This window comes from Triticum aestivum, chromosome 2A, assembly GCF_018294505.1.
Source record: "Triticum aestivum cultivar Chinese Spring chromosome 2A, IWGSC CS RefSeq v2.1, whole genome shotgun sequence".
Taxonomy (NCBI): domain Eukaryota; kingdom Viridiplantae; phylum Streptophyta; class Magnoliopsida; order Poales; family Poaceae; genus Triticum; species Triticum aestivum.
Window position 1 is genome coordinate 552,793,744 of NC_057797.1, and position 9,214 is coordinate 552,802,957.

Here is a 9,214-nt window from a genome sequence, read left to right on the forward strand (position 1 = left end):
TTGCGGCCAGAACCTGGATAAACGAACTGTGTGCTACCTGTTCCGCTCTTCCCACGACCCCGCGCCCCGCTAACCGCAGTAGGGATTCTTGTGATCCCGTAGGTGTCATTCTGCACCGACAGGTGTGTACAGCAAGGATGATTGTGGTAAACTAAAAAGCAAAGACTCAAATCATACAAGACACTCCAAGCAAAACACATATCATGTGGTGAATAAAAATATAGCCTCAAGTAAAGTTACCGATAGACGAAGACGAAGGAGGGGATTCCTTCCGGGGCATCCCCAAGCTTAGGCTTTTGGTTGTCCTTGAATTTTACCTTGGGGTGCCTTGGGCATCATCAAGCTTAGGCTCTTGCCACTCCTTGTTCTAAAATCCATCAAATCTTTACCCAAAAATTTGAAAACTTCACAACACAAAACTTAACAGAAAATCTCATGAGCTCTGTTAGTATAAGAAAACAATCCACCACTTCAAGGTACTGTAATGAACTCATTCTTTATTTATATTGGTGTTAAACTTACTATATTCCAACTTCTCTATGGTTCATACCTGTAACATCCCAAATTTTCAATTTGGAATGTTATACATAGATCATCATTGCATATCATATTTTATTTGCATTTCGGCTTGATCCTAGAAATCCTACGCAACTCAAGGACCCATGGAGAGAGTTGGGAATTTTGTTATTTTCATATTTAGGGTTTTCTCAAATTTTGAAAATAGGATCATTCGATTTAATTATTTTATCTTCAATAATTTCTATTATAAAATTAAGTGAGAGGGAATAAAATGACTTTCCCAAAATAAAGAAATATTGAGGATTTAATAAAAAATCAAATAAGTTTTTATTTTGAAGTTTTTCGCTGTTTTAGTTGAATTTAGGAAAAATGTGCGTTTTTCGAAATTGCATTTAGGCCCCAAATAAATGTTCACCTTGTCCGTCTTGATTTTAGAAGTCGGGGAAAATTTATTTCGGGATTTTTGGAGTCCGTTTAGTATTTCTTTTATTTGTTTTTCTGCGCGAAACTATTTTAAAGAAAAGCGAACCGACCTAACCAGGCTGTATCCGGCTAGGACACCGCCCGGCTGGCCCCTTTAAGCGGCGAGGCCGAGGCCCGAGCCAGCCCCAGCCCAAGCCGCCGCCCCGTCAGCCCTAGCCCCGCGTCGCGCCGCCGCCCGCTGAGCCGCCGCCGCCCCGCTTCGCCACCCCACGCTGCGCCGCCGCCCCGCTTCGCCGACTCACCGCCAGAGTACGCCGCTGCCGCCGACCCGTTCCACGATGTAGACACCGTTTTTTTAAAAACCGATCAGTTTTATTTCGTAAACCCTAGTTTCGGTTTTTTTATTAGATCGGTTTTTCTTTCGGTTTGGTTAAATAGAGGACGTTCGTCCGTATGTTCGTTTTAACAAACGGTTTTCGCCATTTAGTTTCAGATAACGAATGTTCATTCGTTAATCTGTTCGTCAGTTTTTTTCTTTTTCTCGGATTTTCCGCGATTATTTTTTATCCGATTTTTGTTTTAGTTTAACTTTTCGCTCGTTTATCGAAATCAGGCGATTCAAGCGCCTAGAGTTTTGTCTCGAAACCCTCTTTCCATTTAACCAACTCAAACAAGTTTTTTCTTCTGTAAAATTTGAAATAGATCTAGATTAGTAAACAAGGCTTGTTTCTTTCGCCGTTTGACTTTTGTTGTTTTGTTTGTTTTGTTTCTTTTGCTAACCGGAGTTCTTAAGTTGAACTTTTTGGTTAGTTCTCTTATTCGAGTTTTACCTGTGCATTAGATGAGTACTCATTGTATGCTTGTTTGTTTGTTTGTTTGTGTTAGAGTACCCGGAGTGCGCCGCTTGCTACTTCGAATCTCTAGGTTTCGCAGATCATCAGCAAGGCAAGTAACACTTTGATCATACCTCTTACTACCCAGTTTTATTGCATTAGACAAATCCTCAAACATTGCATGATTAGGATCTAATTAAATTGTGGGTTTTGGGAAAGTAGATGAGGTAGTAACTATTACTTGTTTTATTACAAAACCCTTGGGAGTTACTTCTATGTTTGCTTATATTGCCATGCTATGCTAGTAGACGTGGATTGGGTGAGTGTATGCATGACATATGTGAGATTGTTAATAAATGGTTTATTTAAGGTGGCAACTTTAATACACATCTGGGTGGATTGAGGCACCTGGGTATTCCAGCGATTGCCTGTTTTTCTTTATGGACCGCCACCCAGGCTCAAAGGGATCATGAGATTATTCATACTAGAAACTTCTGTGTGCACCCACAAGCTACTATGGGCTCTAGCATAGTTGATTAAGTCGTGCGAACTCTTACAGTGGTAGACTAGCAGATGTAGGGGAAAGTAGGTGTAACGGTCTACCAGGTCGTAAGGTGCTAGCGCTTCTGAAAGACTATGTCTCAGTCATTCGTTTCTCAAACACCATGTAGTGCGAGAATCCCAACGGAGGAGATCGAGTATTATGGGGAAAAGTGCGCAAACCTCTGCAGAGTGTATAAACTAATCATGGTTAGCTGTGTCCCCGGTTATGGACAGTTTTGAGTATCTACTACCTGGATTATCATGTGAATCTCATCGTGTGACTTTAATTAATTTTGTTGGGATTTTAATGATGATGCTTAATTGGGATTGTGAGGGTGTCTATGCTCTCAATGTTTAACAATCACCATGATAGTTAAATAAAATTGTAGGGAAAAATTGGCTTTACCCAAAACTGTAACCATAGAGCTTTCCACCAGCCATATATGCATGTAGTATAGCCTATTTCTGTTCACTACTCTCTATGTGTTACATTGCCAGCATATTCCATGTGCTGACCCATTTTCGGGCTACAACGTTCATGTTGCAGACTTTTCAGACGACGAGTAAGGAGCTTTAGGTCGTGGTTCTATACTCAGTGATGCCGTTGGAGTTGATGGACTCACTTATCTTCCAAGCCCTCCGCTGTTATCGTTATTAGATGGCCTTAAGCCATATTACTTGTAATAAGTTCTCTTTTGAGACACTCGTTGTAATAAGTGTGATTGCTACTCTGTTATAAATCCTTCAAGTACTGTGCATGTCGGCATTACTGATCCAGGGATGACACTGAAGCACAGAGATCGGACTGTTTGAGGTCTGGTCGCTACAATACCCCCCGATACTAGCCATAGATTCATCACAATAAGCAAACAACACACGAAAACAGAATCTGTCAAAAACAGAATAGTCTGTAGCAATCTGGATAGTTCGAATACTTCGGTTACTCCAAAAATTCTGAAAAATTAGGACAACCAGGAAAATTTGTATAATGATCTACTGCGGTTGGAATCAGTATTTTATCGTTCTCTGGTAAAAGATGAGAATTATTTTCATGAGTGCATACTTTCTGTTTTTATCAGCAAGATCAAACAACAATCACCCAAGAAGATCCTAAAGGCTTTACTTGGCACAAACACTAATTAAAACATAAAAAACACAACCATAACAGAGGCTAGATGAATTATTTATTACTAAACAGGAACAAAAATAAAATTGGTTGCCTCCCAACAAGCATTACCGTTTAACACCCCAAGCTAGGCATCAAAACATGAATAGATCTAGGTATTGTCATCCTTGGTATGCAATCCATAAGTGGCTCTCATAATAGATTCATAAGGTAATTTAATTTTCTTCCTAGGAAGGTGTTCCATGCCTTTCCTTAATGGAAATTGGAATCTAATATTCTTTCTTTCATATCAATAATTACACCGATCGTTCTAAGGAAAGGTCTACCAAGAATAACAGGACATGTAGGATTGCAATCTATATCAAGAACAATGAAATCTACGGGCACATAATTCCAGTTTCCAACAATAAGAACATCATTAATCCTTCCCATAGGTTTCTTAATGGCGGAATCCGCAAGATGCAAATTTAAAGAACAATCATCAAATTCACGGAAACCTAACACATCACACAAAGTTTTTGGAATCGTGGAAACACTATCACCCATATCACATAAGGCATAGCATTCATGATCTTTAATCTTAATTTTAATAGTAGGTTCCCACTCATCATAAAGTTTTCTAGGGATAGAAACTTCTAATTCAAGCTTTTCTTCATAAGATTGCATTGAAACATCAACGATATGTTTAGTAAAAGCTTTATTTTGATCATAAGCATGAGGAGAATTTAATACGGAGTGCAACAAGGAAATACAATCTATCAAATAGCAATTATCATAATTAAATTCCTTGAAATCCAAAATAGTGGGTTGATTGCTATGTAAAGTATTGACCTCTTCAATCCCACATTTACCAATTTTTGTATCAAGATCTAAAAACTCCGAATCATTGGGACGCCTTTTAACTAAAGTTGACTCATCTCCAGTCCCATGTTTATCAAGATTCATATTGTAAAACAAAGATTTAATAGGAGACACATCAATCACTTTTAGATCTTCATTACTTTCATTATCTAAATCTTACGGTTTAGCGGCTATCTTATTAAATAAGGTGGCTTGCTTATCTGAAATTTGGGCTATTAAGTTTTCAAGATGGGCAAACTGAGATTTCAAACCATAAAATTCCTTAGACATATCATCGGGCTCTTTATTCATGTACTCCATTAAACTTTTCTGTTCTTTACACAGAAGGGTGATGAAGGACACTCGAGTGCGATAATTAATTCTACGCTCTACAGTGCACACGGTGGAAGAAACCAAATGTGTGCAATAATGCCGAAGATCATAGTCGAGTTAGCTATATACATCATGTGCTGTGTGATCGACAAGGTAAACTGATTCAAGAATGGTTAATAAAATCTAAGACCATTGCATATTAAGGTCAAAATAGTGCTAGCAATATACGAGTCTCATATGATGCCATTTCAATGATTGTACCACAAAAGCTCGAATAGTTACAAGGTTCAACTTACAGAGTTATATGGCTCAAATTCAAAGATTACAAGGTTCAAACTAATATTAGAAATGAAATTCAGCTCATCAGCTGCAAATGCTCGTGCTGTTTTGCTGAACATGGATATCAGAGAGGTTCAAACTAATATCACCGCTTCTAAGTCTGGTTTTGAAACCTCACAATTTTTGCAAAGGGGCCAGCCACTGAGAAGTCATGTATGGGGTTGACAAGATGACTTCCGATTACTCTGTCATCTGAAGTTCCAAAATGAAATTCAGCATTTTTGGAGCCTACTCCATTATTCCGCAGGCGCCGGCGCTGATCAACAAACCATTCATTTTTGTAAAATAAATGTAGGGAAAAATCATTTCCTTCAGCACACTTGCTCTGAGAACAAAGAACCTGGCGAATATAATCTCCGGTAAGGTCCCTCGGTAGGAGTTCAAAGTAATTTCTGAGAGATACAGATCTCGGCATTCAACGTGATTGTTATATTGTATCACATTATCCACCACTGGGCCTAATCTTATCTGCAAAAGAATAAAACATGTTAGTGCCTACATGCAGTTTTGAACATTACTACAGGCCTATTTGGTTTGCAGGATTTGTAAAATGCACTAACATGCCATCTTTGATCTGACATGATTAACATGGGCATTTGATTACATTGTAGAAAAATGTAGCCTTTTTCACAAGAGGTTGGACTGGATGAAAAGTTCCTTAAGAAAACTAGTATAGATGAATCCAAAAAAGAAGTGCTTATTGATTGTAACCATATGGATCAAGCAACCAATAGGGGGGACATGTATGTACTGAAATCCTCCAAAAGAACCTTCAGAAATCGTAGTATATTGTCATTGTAAACTTGGAAAAAGGTGTCACTAATTGAACTCTCTTATGGTTAACATTTAATAGGAAATGAACATCACCTCAATATATAGCTTCTCCAGGCACAGAAAGCATCTCAGGAAACTGACAACTTGCTCCAGGTTGGGGCCGATAGATTCTAGTGCCAAGACCTTCACTTTGCGTAGTTTCGGGGTCAAGCTTGTCGAAATCATTTTCTGAATGACAAATGAACAAACATCTTCAAAATTAGAAATAATGTTAATTTGTAGAAGGAGAGGTAGAAGGCGGTTGTTGTACCTGAACAGGTTGGACCTTCTTGATCAATTACAAGTAATCTCGCAAGTGTAGGTGTGTCCTCAATGACCATACCATGGTACACATCTTGTGATGTCTTCCTGCTGCACCAGCAACACACATAAATAGTCCGAAGAGTCATGGAGGTGATGTGGAAGGTACTCAACTCATTGATCGCCTGAAGACGAAGGTACTCGACTGCAGTACAGCCACGGGGCAGGCGCTCCATGTCACTGTTTGAGAGGCAAACGGTGACGAGCTCAAGGTGCTTCAGTCATGGTAGAATAAGAGTGGGCGCATCATTAAGGGGGTGGCAGTTCCTGAACTTGGCGACGTGCAACGTGGGCGCAAGGCAGAGTGCGGACGTTGGCAGCGACCGCATATGCCCATCATCAAAATTGAGCTCCTCTTGCTGCTCTAGGGCGGGGGATCGGAACCAGTCATCAAGCTCGGCTCGGTCCATGCCGTTGGAACGAAACTTGCCCATTCTAAGGCCTTTGGTTGGGCCAAGGTGACTGTCGAGGATCTTGGAGAATGCATCCAAGCTTTTGCGATAGCCATGGCAGAGCTCGTGGGTGTCGATGAGGTCGAGAGGGCTGGAGTTCCATAGGGGGCGCCACCGCTGGGAAAGGACAGTTGTCCGCACCCCATATTTGATTGGGAGGAGGGAGATGATGACTCTCAACATATCATCGAGGAGGCTGCTGATGAAGTCTAGGCCTGCTAGAGTCGCTTGCAGTTCTAGCTCGCCCCGCCTCCGCTTGTTGGCAGCCCCGTTCTCCACCTTTGGAGTCTCCTTGTCAGTGGCGCTTTCTGATAGAAATGGGAGTGCAGGGAATATTTAGTTAAAATAGGGCAATAGAAAAGTGTATTGGTAACTAGAAGTTATTAGGTAGGAATATAGTAAGAAAAGGGAATCACAATTGGTTGCTTAAATACTACACAATTCATTTTACATTGCTGGGTAAGTCAACATGCAGATAGTTGAAAAGAAAACTTACTTCGAACAAAGTCTCGACGGATGATTTTGTCGGGGAAGTTAGCATATATCTCATGACCGGGGCCTTTTATGTGCAGTGCAATTTTAGTGCCAGCTTTCAATACATAAAACTTCGAAATTTCTTTCCAAAAGCCAGTGCCAAAATAGGAGTCACCACGTTCATCAAGTCTTACAGTAGCAACGATTGTAAATCCATGGTTTGTGTGCAGTATGACATCCGTGGAGCCTTGATCTATGTAAAGGGAAAAATTGTGCACTACATAATCTGTTGCATAGCAAGGGATGTACTGAAGAAAATGGTAGGATTGTTAAAAAAATATGGTAACATGCAAATATGGGCCCAAATTGAAAGAATTGTACAACAGTTGAAATCGAAGGACAAACAATCAATAATTAAACAGATAGGGTAAACATGATGTCATGGAAATATGAGAGTAATCAAAAGAACAATACATCATTAATTTTCCTAATATAGAAAGAAGAGGGGAAAAATCCCCTTTGACGTATATGGTGCATGTGGCACCTTCTATCCAAATGTAGCAATATTTAGAATATGTTCAGGAAAGTAGGCCTTGCCAACCGATTTAGGGTGAGATTTAACATACCGCGCACATCCTCAAGTTATCTGGTACAGTGAGATGGAATCTCTGGTGGAGGTCGCAAAGTACTGAAGTGCGGGCGCATTGTACATTCTATGAATGTAAGAAAACCCACAAATCAGCTCGAATAAAAATGAATTCACTGCTTCTCCAGGTGATTAAAGGAAGTAGATGAACTGGGATAAGAGATGATATAATATCTCATTAAATTAGTTACCTTGTCGTCCATGAGAAAGAATCCTCAGTACGACAGATTGCCCAACCGAGCGGAGCTGGGTCGACCACAGGCAGCATCGAGAAAGTCGATGGTGATAGGCGGCGGTGAGCGGAAGTGGCGAAATGCGGTGGGCTTTGCCGGCAGCCTGGTGGCGGCGGCATGCGTCGAGCTAAGTGTTTACCGCCGCGATAGGCAGTGCCATTGCATAGATGCGGAGGAGCTTGTGCAGGTGTGAATGGGGAACGTACCGGAGGGGGTGGCAGGTGGGGTGAGGGTTTTTGTGACGTGGGGATGGTGAGGGTTTTCTTTATTCTTTTTTGAATTGGGTGGTGAGGGTTTTCTATCCCACAAAGAATTTTGGGGGCGACGGTTTGCTAGAGCAAACCGTGTGTGATTGACGCAACAGGCAAAATGAAAGTCCTTGCACACATTTCCAATTTTGGGAACCGTGTGTGATTGACGTTCTACCTTCGTCCTGGTTTATTGGTCGTCTTTGTAATTTTTACCAAATTTTGACCAAATTTTGACCAAATATTTAACATACTCAGACATAGATAATAAGCGTACACGTACGTAAGCATAGTTCAACCGTCATTAAGCATACTCAAGCGTACATAGATCGATCCATCCCACATCTCATCTCACAAGCTGGCACGATCCTGAAGCTTTTCTAGGTACTCGGTGTACGCGTCGTGCGCCACCCAGTGAGAATACTTCTGCTTGAAGGAGCCAACATCCCATCCTATTGCATGCGCCAGAACACTTAGATACGCATCATGAAGTTTCTGGTTGCAAAATGGGCATCCATAGCCGCCGTCCCAGGTCCTAATACGCTTGTTATGCATTCCCGCATAAAGCTCCCTCAGGATTTCCTCTTCTACCTCCTTTGGCCATCTTCATCCTCGCTGTCCATATCATCAGACAACACCTATGCAAATAGTAAAACAAATTTGGCATCAAATCAATGATTACATGATGTGAATTAGGATTAGGAATTTATGGCTATTTATTTATACATATCCAGAGACTATGGTTCGATTTTTAAGTAGAACCATCTATGTACAGACCAATCTTGAAGATAATAATGGCACAAACATATGTAGGTCATTCAAAATCAATTGTCAAGTCCTGGCTAGGAATTATTAGCACGAACACTAACCCTGGTTGGATTACTAGCACAAATCATTTGCACAGATGAAACAACTAATCACTTATCACTTGTACCATTCAAACAATCAATACATTACACAGATCTAATGAAACTTACTCAGATTTTATGGATTGGGAGAACATAACCATAGGATTTCTATTCCAAAAAGGGGGAGACAGGAGTAACCAGAGAAACCCTATGATCTATTTGA